Raw genomic sequence first — 17,988 nt, 5'->3', positions numbered from 1 at the left:
AAATCGCTGCTCCTCCTCATCTGACCAGTCCACCTTTTGTCCTTCTTGTCCCAGTTTGTCGTACAAAAATTTTACTAAAGTGGTGTAACTTTCAATCCATATCCGGCAATACCCTACTAGTCCCAGGAATTGTCTGACTTCCTTCTTCGTCCTGGGTATTGGCATACCCGTAATTCCTGATATTCGTTCTGGCGTGATACGGCGGTGCCCCTTACTGACTTGATGGCCCAGATATCTTACTTCTTGCTCCACAAACTGGAGTTTTGTCCTGGAGACGCGTAGACCCTGTTTCCCCAGGAAGTTCAACAGGGCAACGGTGTCTGCTCGTACCTCCTCTTCTCTTGGTCCTGAGAGTAAGAGATCATCGACATATTGGAGCAATTGATTCTCCGCGTTACACTGAAATCCTCCTAAGATCTGCTCCAGTATTTGTCCAAACAAATTGGGTGACTCCGTGAATCCCTGCGGCAAGACCGTCCATCTTAACTGTCGCTTTCGTCCTGAGAAGGGATTCTCCCATTCAAAGGCAAAAAGATTCCGACTTTCTTCGTCAAGGGGGCAACTCCAGAAAGCATCCTTCAGATCTATTACGCTGAACCATTCATGTTCGGGGGGAATTTTACTCATTAACGTGTAGGGATTAGGTACCACCGGGTATCTAGCCTGGACTACTTCATTCAACCCCCGCAAGTCTTGCACCAGCCTATATGTCCCGTCCGGCTTCCTCACAGGGAGTATTGGAGTATTGAAAGGGGACATGCATTCCTCCAGTAGTCCATCTGTGATTAATCTTTCTATCACAGGTTGTAACCCCTCCCGTCCTTCCATAGCAATCGGGTATTGTTTCCTTCTTACCGGGCCTCTTCCTGGTAACATGGTGATTTGGAGAGGTTTGATGTTTAGACCCCCTCTGTTCCCCTCTCGGTACCATACTTCCGGGTCTATTTGTTGATCATCTTCTTCGGTGAGGGCGAACAACCTTACCACCATTTCCCCGTTATTTGGTACCGTTCCGATCCCTAGTTTGACCTGCAAGTCTCTTCCTAACAAATTAAACCCCGCCGATGGCAGTAGAAGGAGGTCTCGTTTAGTAGTTCTGTTTTCATATCCAATTTCCACGTCCTCCACCACTGGGACTTGTAATTTCTGTCCTCCAATTCCAGATACCCCCATAACTTTTCCTCCTGCTCGGGTGCCGGGGGGTATTTGGATTATACTCGATCTTTCGGCTCCCGAGTCCACCATAAATGTGATCTCCGATCCTTGGGGCCCTACTTTCAAGTTTACCAGGGGTTCCTGTCGATAGTCCTTTTGCCCCAAGGGTAGGAACCCCCGACCTCCCTAATCTTCCTCCATCAGGGCGTACAACCTCACCTCCCGTTTGTAGCGGGAGCACTCCCGTTTAAAATGTCCCTCTTCATTACAATAGTAACATCTGAGTGTCCTCTTCGTTTCCCTGTCGCGGTCTCGCGTTCCTCCACTCTTCCTTTGTTCCGGCCATGGTTCTCTTTTCCTCTGCTCTTGCCACGACTCTCCCCTTTCCTGTTTCTGCCACGGCTCTCCCTTTTCCTTTCTTCCAGCTGTCATTTGTTGCACCGTTTGCATCATTATCTTTGTCGCCTTCCTTTGCTTCTCATCGTCCCTTCTCACAAACACCTTTTGCGCCTCCCGTAGTAGTTCACTTAAAGATTTACTATCCCAATCATCCATTTTCTCTAACTTCTTTTGTATGTCCGGCCAGGCTTTTGATACAAACTCTACCCGTATGAGTTGTTGCCCCACGTCCGTCTCAGGGTCCACCCCAGCAAACTGCTGCAAATTCTTCCTAATCCTGTCTAGGAAGTCCGTAGGGGTTTCCTCCGGGTTTTGATGATTACCAAAGGCCTTGGTAAAATTGTGCCCCTTCGGGGCTGCGTGTCTTATTCCTTTTATCCAATATTCCCGCATGTCTCTCATGTTGCGCCGTCCTCCCTCCGTGTTCTTATCCCACTCGGGGTCGGTGAGGGGAAACTTCTGCTCCCCTCCTTCTCCCCCCTCTCTCTCCCAGACCAAGAGCGCAGCTTGTCGTATCATCTGACGCTCCTGGCTAGAGAACAATGTTTTCATGATGGAACACATCTCTTCCCACGTGTAAGTATTCGGACCCAGGAACTGATCCAATTGTTCAGCAAGTCCCATGGGGTCCTCTAGTAGACCCTTCATCTCCCTCCTGAAATTCCGTACTTCAGTACTCGTCAAGGGAACGTTCACATATCCCGTCCTTCCCTCCTCGCCCCCCATGGGCACTTCCCGGAGTGGATTCATTCTTGCAATCGAGACAGGGTTTTGTCTGTGACCCTTTTCAGCTTGAGATCTGGTCTGTACCCCTGAGGTAGTTTGTGATTCCTCCCCATTTTCTTCCCCTTCCCCTGAATCGTCGTCACCCGAAGGAACATTCTGTGGGGCAGACGGGGTCACGTAGGGCGGCGGTAAGTGATCTAAAGGGTCCCATTCTTTCTGCCCTTTCGAGTCTTTATTAGTCACCTGCATTTGGCAAGATATCGTAACCGGCAGCCAACAAAGGGCATAATCACTTTCTTCCAGATTAACATCAGGTTTTGAATTGACATATAAAATGAGGGCTTGCCGGACCCAGTCTTCGTCAGTACCGAATCTAGGCCACCACACTGAGTCGCCCTGAATAGGTTTCTGGGACCACTTTTGACAGTATTTTACCATCTTCCTTTTAGATTTTCCCTTTCTTCCACCCTGATCCCAATTATTTAGCATTCTCCCTAACGGACTATCGTCAGGTACCCCGGGGTATGTGTCATTGTCCCTGTTTAAGCCTACCTTTCCCTTAATCACCTTAGATCCCTTATTTCCCATTTCCGAGGACTTCGTATTTTTCCCGTGATAATCTATCACAATGTAGCCAATTCCCGGACCTTCAGTCCCGTGATCGCCCAGGTTCCTTTGCAGGCACCCCCGGTCTTTGGATTCCTGTGTCCTACGTCTCTGTGACACAAATCACAGGCACCCCGTAGGTACACGTTCCTCCTCAAACATGGTCTCTGCAAAATCCCTCACAGGCGAGCCCCAGTCTCTAGATTCCTGAGTCCCATGTCTCTGTAGAAAAAAAATCCACAGGCACCCCGTAGGTACCCAGTCCTCCGGAAACACGGTCCCCGCAAGTTTTTTCTTACCTGGGTTCGGTGCACCGAAATTACTCGATCGTTAACCGCCACTGCCTCGGGTACACCTCTCCTTTGTTTTCCTGAGCCTCCCGGATATCACTCGCTCAAACCGCGCGGGGCGACAAGCAAGGAATCAGGGACTGCTGAACTCAGCAGGGTGCACCTTCTCCGATATCCTTCCTCAACTCCCCTCGCGGCCGGAGTGTTGATCCCGGACGAGCCCCCAAGTTGTTAGAAACGAAAATTGCTTCTCAATAATCGCTCTAGACAAATTCAGGAAAACAAAGTTTTATTAGCAAGTCTGCAGAGTTGGGCACTCTTCTGAGAAAAAGCGCGCTGAGGCTTACAAAGTCTCCCATTATATACAGCACAAGTCCCTTCTCTCCTTGGCTCCAACAAGCCATGAGGTTCACATTCTTAAAAACATCATTATTCTTCAATTTGCACCCTTATCACAAAGTCTGCAACAAACGTCTCCAGACCCTCCCCTCCCTGGCTCTAACGAGCCATGAGGTTCACATTCTTAAAAACATCATTATTCTTCAATTTGCACCCTTATCACAAAGTCTGCAACAAATGTTTTCAGAGTCTCTAAAGTTGTTGTTTTTCTCACCCTGTAGTCTTATCAGTCAAAGACTTATTCTTCTCTGTCTGTGCTAGCAGTCTTATCAGTCAAGGACTCATCCTTCCCTGCCTGTGTTAGTGGCTTCATCAATCAAGAGCCTGCTTGTTTTTACTCTGTTCACAAATTGTCAGCATTCTGCACAATTTAAACTATTCTACTTTTGAGTATATAAAATGGTTGTTAGAAAAGAAACAAAAGTTTTGTCTTTTATTATAGATCAGTCTGTGGTCCAGGCACATCTTAAAGTTTAAACCGAAATTACCTCTCACAGTGTGGTCACTAATAAATCGAAGCACCTCGAGTATTATTATAAAGGACCAGGCAACTAATTTGTAGCTGTGGGTCTTCTGACTGACTCCTGCTGTTGAAAGGTTAGTGGAGGTGCTGAGGATGGTTTGCTGGAGGTTGTGCTCTGAGCTGCTTCAGACATTCAGGCAGACCTGAGCATTTGGTGATGATCCAACTCTGGATGGAACATGGCCACTGTAGTTACAGCATCTGGGTCTGCAACATGAACAACAAATGGAGCAGAGACTGCAGAGAGGGGAAGCTCTGAAACCATGGAGTGAGTGTGTGTGGGGGGAAAGGGATCTGCTGTATCCAGCACAGGTTTTCCAAGAACTGCTTCCCAAGCTACAGTTAACCCAGGAGCAGACTGTGAGGCAACCCTGATTGTATAAAGTTAAAAATCACACAACACCAGGTTATAGTCCAACAGGTTTAATTGGAAGCACACTAGCTTTCGGAGCGACGCTCCTTCATTAGGTGATTGTGGAGGGCTCGATCGTAACAGAGAATTTATAGCAAAAATTTGCAGTGTGATGTAACTGAAATTATACATTGAAAAATTAACTGTCTGTTAAGCCTTTCATCTGTTAGAATACAGTGATAGTTTCACTTCTTTCATGTGTAAATCACAAAACCCTTTTTTTAAAGTTGCATTCTCGGGTTAGCTGTTAACAATGGTGATAGCTAGACAATATGTTGAAGTGTTAGCCCCCCCGTGTTCTCTGTCTATGACCTGATGTTTAGATTGATTCCAATCTAAAAAGTGAGATAACAGAGTTTTACATAAATTCATGCAGTTTTTGAGCTCAGAGTTCTACATGAATTTTTGCAGTTTTTGAGCAAAGTGCAATGTAACTCTGCAAGTACAAATTCACCCCACAAAATATATGTGTGCATGTGCGTCTTTGTCTGTCTGTGTGTGTGTGTCTGGGGTAGGGGTTGTGAGTGTGAGAAAGTGTGTGTGTGTAGTGAGTACAGAGTGTCTTAAGTCTGTGAGGGGGTGCATGTGTGGGAGTGTGTGTGTCTATAAGGGTGTGTGTGGGTGTCTGTGTGCGTGTCTGTGTGTACCTGTGTCCGTGTGTATGTGAGATTGTCACATGTATGCAATGTTTTCTCGCTCAGAAGGGAACTTCTGGATGAATTCTTGTTTTCCCAGTATAGTGAAATTCCCGATAGTGTACATGGCTCTGGGAGGTTCCCTTTTCAATCTGGGAGATGATGGATATGTCACCCACTCCTGCCTGGTGGACAGTTAGAGGAACTGAAGGAACTCTTGTTCAGTTAATGTTGCAGTGTCACCAAGCACAGTATATAATGTTGGTGAATACCCACTCTCCTGGCAGCAGCCACAGCCTCTTCATTCAGAAGCAGTCAGCCATTTCCATCGTCTTCGGGTCTCCATATAGAAAGAAAGGATAAAGACCATCCCTTTGATACACAGCTCAAACAGTTTCTCCCTAATTACTCCCCGCTACCAACCAATCACATCAAAGTATACCATGCGTACTGAGAACAATGGAGCCACTGGGAACATCAGGGAGCAGACCGTCAGGCAGATGGAGCAACACTTCCGATATCTGAATGGGTCAGAGTGAACACTCCAGTAGACACTGTATCACCAAGTCCTACAATCTCTCTCCATTTCAGTAGCATTCTGACTTCCATTGTTCCTGAAAAACAAAACATGACAAGTGATATCACATTATATTGCACCTGCCAAACTATAATCCATTGACTTTATCTGTTTATATCCATTTCAGACTCACCAATTTCTCTTCATAGTTTAATTTCCGGCTTCTCTTAGTATTATCACCATACTGAGTTGCAGTCCATCTGTTCCACTCCTCCAAATAATTGATATCGATTGTAAATAGTTGTGGATCCAACACCGGTCACTGTGTGTCTCCACTTGATGTGTTCTGTCAAATTGATCAAAACTGACTTATCCTGAGTATCTGTTTGATAACCAGTGCCCCATCTACTTCCCCTCCCCCATTCCTCTACAGCACGTTGGAAGGGTTGAATATGAACGAGGCACATCAGTCTGCAATTCAGGCCCTCGAGCCTGCTGCACCATTTAATGTGATCATGGCAGATGTCGGCTCGGCCTCAGTTCCACTTTCCTGCCTGCTCTCCATATCCCTTCATTTGCTCATTGTCCCAGCTTCCACTACATTCTGGAGTAAGGAATTTGAAACAATTAGGTTATCCTCACCCCTGTTTTAAATAGAGTCTTAGAGATGTACAGCATGGAAACAGACCCTTTGGTCCAACCTGTCCATGCCGACCAAATATCCCAACCCAATCTAGTCCCACCTGCAAGCACCCGGCCCATATCCCTCCAAACCCTTCCTATTCATATACTCATCCAAATGCCTCTTAAATGTTGCAATTGTATCAGCCTCCACCACTTCCTCTGGCAGCTCATTCCATAAATGTACCACTCTCTGTGTGAACAAGTTGCCTCTTTTATATTTTTAAATCTGCCGAACCCTGTCCTAAAAGTATGACCTGGATGTAAGTTTGCTCGCTAAGCTGGAAGGTTCGTTTTCAGACATTTCATCACCATATGAGTTAATATCATCAGTGAGCCTCCGATGAAAGATTTCTTGTTTTGGAATGAGGAAATATCCACTCTACATCTACGTTGTCAATCCCCTTCAGCATCTTACAGACCTCATGAGATCTCCTCTCATTCTTTCAACTCCAAAGAGTTTAGGCCTGAATGGTCAAATCTCTCTTCAAAAGACAAATTCCTCATCTCTGTAATCAATCTAGCGAACCTCTCCTCTACTGCCTCCAATGCAACAGCATCCCTCCTCCAGTCAATGCAACAAAGCTGAACACAGTACTCCAGTTGTGATCTCACTACTGCCTTACATAATTGTGGCAACACTTTCCTACTTATATACTCTCCCCTTTTAGAAATAAACACTGAAATTGCACTTACCTTTCTCATTACCTGCTGTACCCGCAAGCCGGTTTTCTGTGATATGTACGGGGACATCCAGATCCTTCTGCATCTAAACACTTTGAAGTTTCCCTCCATTTAGACAACCATTAGTTGCATGCACGGTGGCATAATGGTTAGCCTTGCTGCCTCACAGTGCTAGAGACCTACCTTCAATTCCCGCTTCAGGCGACTGACTGCGTGGAGTTTGCACATTCTCCCTGTGTCTGCGTGGGTTTCTTCTGGGTGCTTCGGTTTCCTCCCACAGTCCAAAAATGTGCAGGTTAGATGAATTGGCCATGCTAAATTGTCCGTAGTGTTAGGTGAAGGGGTAAGTGTAGAGGGATGGGTTGCTCTTCGGCGGTCGGTGTGGACTTGTTGGGCCGAAGGGCCTGTTTCCACACTGTAAGTAATCTAATCTAAGTAGAGTCAACCAGCAGGATCACCAATCCTAGCCTGGTGAGTCGGCAGTTACAAATACACTTTTGAACAGGAATTGGTACTCTTCTTATTGACCAATCAAATCATGATTTCATGATTTAGCAATATAACAAATATAACATTCTGGTCTTCCTACATTCCAGTCTCGATAGCTGGAATGTCCTGCTTTGGTTCCTAAGTAAGACTCCAGGTCTGCTTGCCCTCCTCTTATTGATGTGTAAGAGGCGTGAGGACTTATGACATCTTCCTGTTGCTGTATAACAGTTTGAGGGGTTGAAGGGCCTCTTCATATTCCCCCATACTGAATGGTCTACTCCTGCATCCCTGAATTGGAATTGAGAGAGTGATTTGTCTCCTCCTGTTCCCATACAACAAATACGTAGCTGAATTCACTTCTGCTTTCCCATTAAACCATCTCAAATAATTTTATTACCTTCGCCAATTCGCATGCAACAGGCTAGGTTTGCAGAATGGCCTCCTCTTATTCCAATGTACCAAGCCCCAGTCATTTTGTGATCTCTTCCATTTCCTGTGTTACTGACTGAGGAGACTGAATGGATAGATCGTGTTGCTGTGTAACAGGATACTGGTGCTGGATAGCCTACTCTGGGTCCAGTGTTATAGGCTCATGGGGCTGATTGGCCTCTTCCTGTAACTGTATATCAGGCTTCAGGGGCTGAATAGCTTTGCCCTATTCTGGTGTAACATGATCGAAGGCCTGAGTATATCTCACCCAAATCTACTATCAATCTCCCCAGAGCTCACATCACTCAGATTCCATTGAATCTGGGAAGGTGGAGGTTAGAAACAGCAAGGAGAAGCAAACATTGGTGGGAGTTATATATCAAAGTCAAAGTTGCAATAGAAATGTTGGGCATGTTACAAAATAGGAAGTTGGATGTACAAGTTTATGGGTACTGCAGTAATAAGGGATGAACTCAAGTTACATCTGAACTGTGTTAACCCAAGTGAATGCTAATGCTGGGGAAAATGTATTTCATGAGGTGGTTTGTTATAACAATATGTTGTTGTGTGATCAGAAGAGCTAATTGAAAACCTTGCTGCAAAGGAGTTTTTGGGAGTAGTGATTATAATATATTGAATTTTATAGGATGCATGAATATAAAATGGATTTTGTTCATTTTCGAAGTTCCAGTCATAAACCATGAAGGTGTGAAGGGCAGGTTGGCTTCAGTGAGTTGGAAAAGTACATTAAAAGATTTAATGAAAGACAGACATTATCTGTTATTTATAGAAACACTGTAAGATGAATAATATACAAATATCCCTCCAAGGTGCTAACAGAAAAGGTAAAGATGATTAAGAAAAGAAGTTAAAGATTGCATTAGATCAAAGAAAGCAGCTTATAAAACTGCCAGACATTGCGGTAAGCCAATAGATTCACAGAAATTAGGATGCAGCAAAAGAGGGCTAAGACGTTGATAAAATCAAAAAGAGAACATGAATACAAACTAACAGGAAACATAAATACGTCTGAAAAGCTTGCATTCAAATTTCAAAGGGGAAATAAATGCAAGGCTAAATGTGGAAAAGTGAATGAACGGACAGAATAATTTATTATAGAGAATAGAGAAATACAGGGAAACGCAACAGTAACTTTGTGTCTGTCTTCATGGAGGAAAATCTCCCAGAAATCCCACGTGTCCATGGGACTTGTGTAACTAAAGACTAAAATCATTCATGTCAGCAACTAAGTAGTTAAAAATCACACAAACCAACCGACTCCCACAGCTACCTGGACTACACCTCCTCCCATCCTGCCCCCTGTAAAAACGCCATCCCATTCTCCCAATTCCTTCGTCTCCGCCGCATCTGCTCCCAGGAGGACCAGTTCAAAATACGTACAACCCAGATGGCCTCCTTCTTCAAGGACCGCAATTTCCCCCCCGACGTGGTCGACGGTGCCCTCCACCGCATCTCCTCCACTTCCCGCTCCTCCGCCCTTGAGCCCCGCCCCTCCAACCGCCACCAGGACAGAACCCCACTGGTCCTCACCTACCACCCCACCAATCTCCATGTACAGCGCATCATCCGCCGTCACTTCCGCCACCTCCAAACAGACCCCAGCACCAAGGATATATTTCCCTCCCCTCCCCTATCAGCTTTCCGTAGAGACCACTCCCTCCGCGACTCCCTTGTCAGATCCACACCCCCCACCGACCCAACCTCCACTCCCGGCACCTTCCCTTGCAACCGCAGGAGGTGCAACACTTGCGCCCACACCTCCCCCCTCACTTTTCTCCAAGGCCCCAAAGGAAACTTTCATATCCGCCACAGATTCACCTGCACCTCCACCCACATCATCTACTGCATCCGCTGCAGCCGGTGTGGCCTCCTCTATATTGGGGAGACAGGCGGCCTACTTGCGGAGCGATTCAGAGAGCACCTCTGGGCCACCCGGACGAACCAACCCAACCACCCTGTAGCACAGCATTTCAACTCCCCCTCCCACTCCACCGAGGATATGCAGGTCATTGGACTCATCCACCGCCAAACCACAACAACGCGACGGTCGGAGGAGGAGCGTCTTATCTTCCGACTGGGAACCCTCCAACCACAGGGGATGAACTTGGACTTCACCAGTTTCTTCATCCCCCCTCCCCCCACCTTGTCTCAGCCGAATCCCTCCAGCCCGGCACCGCCTTCCTGACCTGCAGTCTTCTTCTTGACCTCTCCGCCTCCATCCTACTCCGACCTATCACCTTCACCTTGATCTCTTTCCACCTATCACATTTCCAACGCCCCTCCTCCAAGTCCCTCCTCCCTACCTTTTATCTTCTCCTGCTGAACACTCTCTGCTCATTCCTGAAGAAGGGCCTGTGCCCGAAACGTCGAATCTCCTGTTCCCTGGATGCTGCCTGACCTGCTGTGCTGTTCCAGCAATAAAGTTTCAACAAAAATCACACAACAGCAGGTTATAGTTCATGGGGTTTATTTGGAAGTAAGAGCTTTCGGAGTGTTTCTAAATGTACTTGTATAGTAGCTGTATAGATGGACTATAGCCTGTTGTATGATTTTTCACTTTGCCCACCACAGTCCAATGCTAGCACCTTGACATCATGGCAACCTGCGATGAGGTAATACTTGAAAACATAACCGGATTGAGGATTTAAAAGTCTGAACGAGCAGATGGACTTCATACCAGGATTTCGGAGGAAGTAGCAATAGATGAATGCATTCTATTGGGGGTCACTATGCTATTTTTGAAACATTCTGCAAAAGCAAAAAACTATTCTGGATAAGAAGGTTACAAACGTAACTCAACTAGTTTAAAAGGGAAGGAGAGGGAGAGTGACGAACTGCAGACCAGTTAACTTGTCACCTGCAGTAAGTAAAGTGTTGTAATCTAATATAAAGGATGTGATATTGGATATTTAGAAAGTAATAGTGAAATTGTAAAGAATGATAATGCATCTCTGCAAAGAATCATAACTGGCAAACTTTTGTTGAAATTGTTTGAATATATTTCTTGTAGACATAGGCAATGGAGAATCACCGGATGTGGTACAGCCAGATAGTCAAGGGGATATTTTTCAGAACTCACACAGTGAATTAATACGTAAAATTTAAATGAAGGGTATCAGGATGTACATTGCAAACTGAAATGTTAAAGTGAATTTGACCTTCAATTTAAAGAGATTCGGAATATAGAAGTAAAGACGTCCTGTACCAATCGCAGTTGGTGAGACTGTGCCCAGAGTATTGTGTACAGTTTTGGTGTTCCAATACAAGAAAGAATGTACTGAACACAAAGGAAATATAATGGAATTACTGTAGATTAATGCCCTAGACAGCAAGAATGAGGAAACTCGGTCTGTGTTGTTGAGAGTTTCAAAGAATAAATGGTAATCACAGTAAAACTAAGCAAATTCACACAGAGGGGACTAATACAGGGTCATGGAGAAATGTGAGCAGGCAAGGTTCAGGAAATCCCCAAGATATTCTGCAAGTACATCAACTAGACCAGGATAACCAGAGATCAATTAGCTTCCATTAGAAACCAAGGGGGAAATCTGGGGTAAAGCTGGAGAACATTGACAGATTGTTACACGAGTGCTTTGCAAATGTTTTGCTTGCGACAAGAAGGATGCAAGTACAGAATTCGAGAAGATGGACTGTGAGGCTCTTGAGCAGATTGCTGCATGATGCAAGTGCGGATTAATATAAAATTGGTCAAATCCTCCAGATGAGTTTTATCTCAAGGGGCTACTGGAGACAAGGGAGAAAGCTCACTGACCCAAATTTTAATTAGAATCTAGCCACAGGGTAGGTACCAAAGGATTGGAGAAAAGCTAATGTGGTTCCACTTTACAGGAAGGATGACAGAGATAGCCCAGGGAACGATAGATCAGTGAGTATCAGATCAGTGTTAAGGAAACTATTGTGGAAAATAGGGAAAGTAGATCACCTTTAGACTGGCACAGTTTAATCAGGGATAGTCAGCATGACTTTATCAGAGGGAAGTCATGGCAAATGAATTTTATTTATATTTTTTCAAGGAGATCATTTAAATCATCAAGGCCTTTGACAAAGTTCCACATGGGAAACTGACAAAGAAAGTAAAATCTCATGGTGTCAAGGGTAACTTTGCAAGTTACATCCAAAATTGTCTTAGTGGCAGGAGCCAGAGGGTGGTGGTAGAAGGTAGTTTGTGTAACTGGAGACAAGTGGCTGATAGTGTACCACAGGGATCCATGCAGTGTCCCTTATTATTTGTGGGAATCGTAAATAATGCAGATGTGAATGTGGATGGAGGTGTGAGGAGTGTGACAAGTAAGTTTGTGTTTGACATAAAGATTGACAGAGTGGTTGGCAGTGAGGAGTAAGATTGTATATTGCAGGAAGATATAGATGGAATGGTCAGGTGAGCAGATCAACGGCAGATGGAATGTAACCCTGATAAATTGGAAGATGGGCCCACAAAGAGGCAGCACGCTAGGAAGCTCAGAGGGTGCTTCTCCACAGATCCCTGAATGTTACTGGACAGGGTAATAGGCTGCTTAAGAAGGCATAGCGGACTGTAGGGCATAGGCACAGCTTGTATTCATCGAGGCACACTTTACAAGAGCTGTACAGACATTGGTTAAGCCAAGATGGAATACTGTGTGCAGTTCTGGGAGCCACATTACAGGAAGTATGTGATTGCACTGGATGGGATGCAGCAGAGATTCACCAGGATGTTCCCTTGAATGGAACATATCAGCTATGAAGGGAGGCTGGATAAGTATGGATTGCTTACTTTGGAGCAGAGGAGACTGAGTAGGGTGTGATTCAGAAGTATAAGATTATGAGGGGCATGAACAGGCAGCAGCTGTTCCTTTTAGAGAAAGGGCCAAGAACAAGGGAGCACACTCTTAAAGTGAAGGGTTTGAGGTTTAGAGAGGATTTGAGAATTGCTTTTCAGCAGAGGCTGTTGGGGTTGGAAATGCAGCTCCTGAGAGGATAATTGTCACGGGTAAGCTCACAACTGTTAAAAGGTACTGGGATGAGCACTTGAAGTGTCATAACATTCAAGGCTGTGAGCCTTCTGTCAGAATGTGGGACTAATGCAGATCGTCCTGTACTTCTGATGGCACCAGAGTTATGTGGTTTGTTTATGGAAGGGAGCAGCATAAGACAGGAATTGATGGGTTTCTGAAGAGTATATTAACAAGGGCTATAACAGTGAGCTGTCATAACTTCTGCAAGTATGCCAATGGGAAAGGTTAGAGAAAACAAGTGCAGCTTTCTTACAGACTGAAACCAGAGAAAGGAGAGCACAGAGGTTGCACAGAAAAAAAACCAAAAAAAATCTTTCCAACAATACGAGGAAGTTTAAATCTGGTGAGAAAAAGAGAATAGAAAGAAATTAATCAATAACAGTTTTGCAGAAATTATTTTAACTGAAAGGAACGGGCATAGACAAAATCAACATACATTTGTGAATTGGGAATCATATTTGAGAAACGAACTACTCGATGAATTATGAAGAACAATGGATGCAATGCATTTGGATTTTCAGAAAGATTTTTGATAAAGACCCAAGCATAGTGTACAGAATCAAACCTTACGGGATTGTGGCTAATATATGGACATGGTTTTAGAATGGGACAGGTGACAGAAAACAGTGAGTAGATTTTGTGATGCTGGTTTTATTGTCAGGTATATTTTACAGTAGAAATGCAGTAAAATACAGTGAAACACTTTAATTTGTCACTATAAAATGGTGAACAATTTAAGAAAGCTGCAGCTTGAAGCGTGATCATTGGTCCTGAGCCAACTCATCACCATTAAAGATGCCTGGACTGCCATCATTCCACAACCGCTTCACCACTAGGCTGATACTCCTCTACGATCACCTCATTGTGCCCTGCACCAACCCCATCATTGTCAGATTCTTATCTCTCACCTCTAGGCCAACCTCATCGATGTTGCTGTGATGCCCTTCCACCATCACTTTGCCACCACCAGCGTTGGACTGAACAAACAAAGAGGTCACTGATTCTCAGACAGCATATTTTGCCACTGGGCCTATCTCACTGCTGTCCCTTCTGTTGCTGTCGCAGCCACCAATTCCAGGTGCCGTGCTTGTTCTGGAAAAGCATTCTCCTCTGGCCTCGGTCTGGCTTGAGGTCCACTCCCTAGACCCCAGACAAAGTCTGCTCCCTGGGCCCAACTTGAGGTCTGCTCCCTGGGCCCTGCTTGAGACCACTGAAGAAGTGTGTTTTGGGGTCTCGCCACTGCCGATAATGTCCAAGGTCAGTAAGTTAAATAAAAGAAGAGAACAAAAGTTACATTAAAAAAGCCCTACTCCAATGCCATCTTGGACCAAAAACATTGGAATAAAAGGTGTGGAGGGCACTTGGGGTATTGCAGTGATCTGTGCTTGGGCCTCAGTTATTCCCAATATATATCAAACATTTGGTTGAGGGAATCAAATGCAATATTTCCAAGTCTGCTGATGGCACCAAACAATGTTACAATGTGAATGGTATGGAGGATGTAAAAAAGCTCCAAGGTGTTGAGACAAGTGGAGCGAATGAGTCAAAACCTTATGGGGAAGCATTTCATTTGGGGAGGGGTAATTGCAATGCTACTAGGCAGAAACTGTCAAGCATAAACTGGGAACACATATTCTCAGGAAAATGCATGACAGAAATGTGGAGGTTGTTTGGGGAGCACTTGCTGCGAGTGCTGGATAGGTTTGTCCTACTGAGGTGTTACGTCATGACGGTGAACCATTCTGTTAATTAAACCAAACACAGAAAAGCTCACCTGACCTCATAATCTGCTAAAATATGAGAGACAGAGAACTCCCAAATTCCACTATTTAAAGAAAATAACATCAATTTATTTTTTAACACAACAACTATTCACAACTCTAAGTCTCCTTTCTCTTAACTGCTTAGTATCTGCTTCCAACTCTGTAACAATATGCTGTTCCAATAAGACATTTATTAAAATTACATCAACATAATTTCAACACCACACAGCCACTATCATTTTCGGTGTCTGTCTTCATCCAGCTGAGGATCTCCCTGAGTCGTCTTCTTCCTTTTTACTGCAAACATGTTTTCTTTGATAGAGAATATTTCCTAATTTCTTGAGTTTCTCTCGATGGTAGTTGCTCTGTCCCTGATTGGTTAAATTTGAATTGTTGTCAAAACAGGAACCAAAACTCAGAAATCCATTTATCAGACGAATGTTACATATTTTCAATTTTCCAGTACACTTTGAAACTGCCATCTAGTCATATATGCACGTGTTTGTAATCTCTCAGTTCAGAATAGCAGTCTCTCTCTCTTAAAGATACAGTACAAGCCTACAACTTCATAACACCTCCTCTTAAGAAAAAAAGAACCATCATAATGAAAAGATTACATTTTTCTAATTCTTAATCCAATTGCAATGAAATAGATGCATCATTAATCTAAATTATATGTCCATATTAATTTCTGCAAATGTTAATATAACATTCTTAATGCCATTACAATGAAATGCAAAGGTCATTCATCTAAATAATTTTTTCAGATTAATTTCTGCAAACGCATATATAAAACATTGCAATCTGTCCCATCTTATCTATACTTTGCCTTTAAATCCACAATAATATATCTGCTATCACATTTTCACAATCTGCAACATATGTGTCTTGTAAATTTAAAGTCTTTAACATAAGACTGCAGCGAAGTAGTCTCATAATTCTGTCTTTGGTTCTGTCATTGTCGGTTTCAGTGGTTGAGACCATTCTTCCTGAGAAGGAAGATTGTTTTCCATTACTGCTGATCTGAAATATTAACACTTGTATACAGCAGTCTCAGGTAGTTAACATTTCTATTGCACGTTGTGGCTAGACTCAGACACTTCGGTGGGCAGTAGACATTACTGATGTGTATTCTCTCCCCCAAGCCTTAAACTAATAATTTATGCTCTGTGTCTACTGTGCTGGTATCCTGTTAGCCTCAGGTAGTATCTGTGTATGCTTTGCCGTATTTTTCCATGTAATCGCTCAGTGGCCATCTTGTGTGCTAACAGATCAATTTATGGCTCAGCGGCCATCTTGTGTCTGTGTGCCCCATGTCAGCGTGTCCCGTGCCAATTCCCACTTCACGACATGACCTTCCAATAGTCCACACAAAATCATTGAGTCCTGTCAGGTTTGGGAACTAATACGATCAACGAACTCTGTGATTAATTTCAATGATATCTTCGTTGAGCATCGCATCCAATTCCTTCTGGACCTGTGTGGCATTGAAAAGATTAAGTCTGTAGGGGTGTTGTTTGATCATAACAGCACTGCCTACTTCCACCTCATGCACAGCAGCATTAGTCCTCCCTATCTTATTCCTGCATATGTTGTCTGACTGCTGCAATAAACTTTCAGTTGCATTCTTTGTTCCTGAGACAGATAGTTTACAAACTGATCCCACTCCTCAAGGACTTCCTAATTGTTTAATGTATTTTGAAGCACATCAAACTCCACAACATCTGGATTTGTTTTCTTAGTCTGTGGGATAGAAACTAATACTGAGTTTTGAAAAGATTTGTAGCTCAGATTAGGGTTTTGGATGTAGGTTTGCTCGCTGAACTGAAAGGTTCATTTCCAGGCGTTTAGTTACCTTACTAGCATGAGGGATCTGGATTTGTTTCAAGTCTTGGGTGACTGTCTCTGTGGAGTTTGCATGTTCTCCCTGGTGCTCTGTTTTCTTCCCACAATCCAAACTTCTGCAGGTTAAGTGAATTGGTCATGGTAAAGTGCCCACAGTGTAGGTTATTCATCAAGGATAAATATAGAGGTCTAGGTGGATTACTCTTTGGAGGGTTGGTGTAGACTTGTTGGGCGAAGGGCCTGTTTCCACATTGTAGGCATTCTAATTCTACTTCACCAGAGCCTGCATCCATGCACACAATCACATAACTTTCCTGTTTAATCAGCAGTTCCAACCCACCCCCTTTTCCTTGTTGCCTGTATAACCTGCAACCCACTGATTCCAATCCAGAAAAGCTCTGCTGACCAATCTCGAATAAATTTACACTCTTCTGGAAAGAAGATGATGAAAATTGCACAGTATAAGACATGTGATCTCACCAATTCCGTGCACAAATGGTGCAGAATGTCCTTACATTTATGGTCAATGTCTGTCACAAAAAGATTGTAACCCATTAGCTTTCTTGACTACAATGGTGTATCTGCATCATAACTCTGAGACTAATGCTTTAAATCCCCTGCATCTTGCAATTCTGCAGTCATTCTCCATTTAGGCAAATTAAGCTCTTATTTATTCTTTCTGCCTAAGGGAATGACTTCACATTTTCCTGCATATTACTCCATCTACAAGGAAATTTACCTATTCACTTAAACCTATTCACTCCTGTCTGCAACCTCATTATGTCCTCTGTATAACATATTTTTCCATCTTTAGCTGCCATGACTTTATTCCCCTATTTAATTGATTTATGTAAATTCTAAAAGGTTAGGTATTAGACCTAACCATTTACAAGAGGGGCAAGAGACGCTGGGAATAAAGTTTTTTCCCCCCAGAATTGGTGGTACTGCCGAGTGTTCTGAATTTATGGTTGGAAACGAAGAGAATCAATGAGTCATGTCGGCCAACATACTTCTTTCTGTGCCATAACGAATCGCGGGCTGATATCTGCAGCCTGGACTCATAATCAAGGAATCAATAGGATAATTCTGCACTCCGTCCCAGAAAGTTCCACAGTCCCTCTTTCCTCAGACCTGGACGCATCAAAAGCTCATAGAATCCCGACAGTGTGGAAACAGGCTATTTGGTCCAACAAATCCACACTGACCTTTCAAAGAGTATCCCATCCAGAACCACTGACACTTCCCTATCACTTTACATAGAACATAGAACAATACAGCACAGAACAGGCTCTTCGGCCCACGATGTTGTGCCGAACATTTGCCCTAGCTTAAGCACCCATCCATGTACCTATCCAATTGCCACATAAAGTTCGCCAATGATTCTGACTCTGCCACTCCC

The sequence above is a fragment of the Chiloscyllium plagiosum genome, unplaced genomic scaffold, assembly GCF_037043375.1.
Source record: "Chiloscyllium plagiosum isolate Xiang-an unplaced genomic scaffold, Cpla_swu_hap1 HiC_scaffold_22, whole genome shotgun sequence".
Classification (NCBI taxonomy): Eukaryota; Metazoa; Chordata; class Chondrichthyes; order Orectolobiformes; family Hemiscylliidae; genus Chiloscyllium; species Chiloscyllium plagiosum.
Note: the sequence above shows the minus strand (reverse complement) of the source record.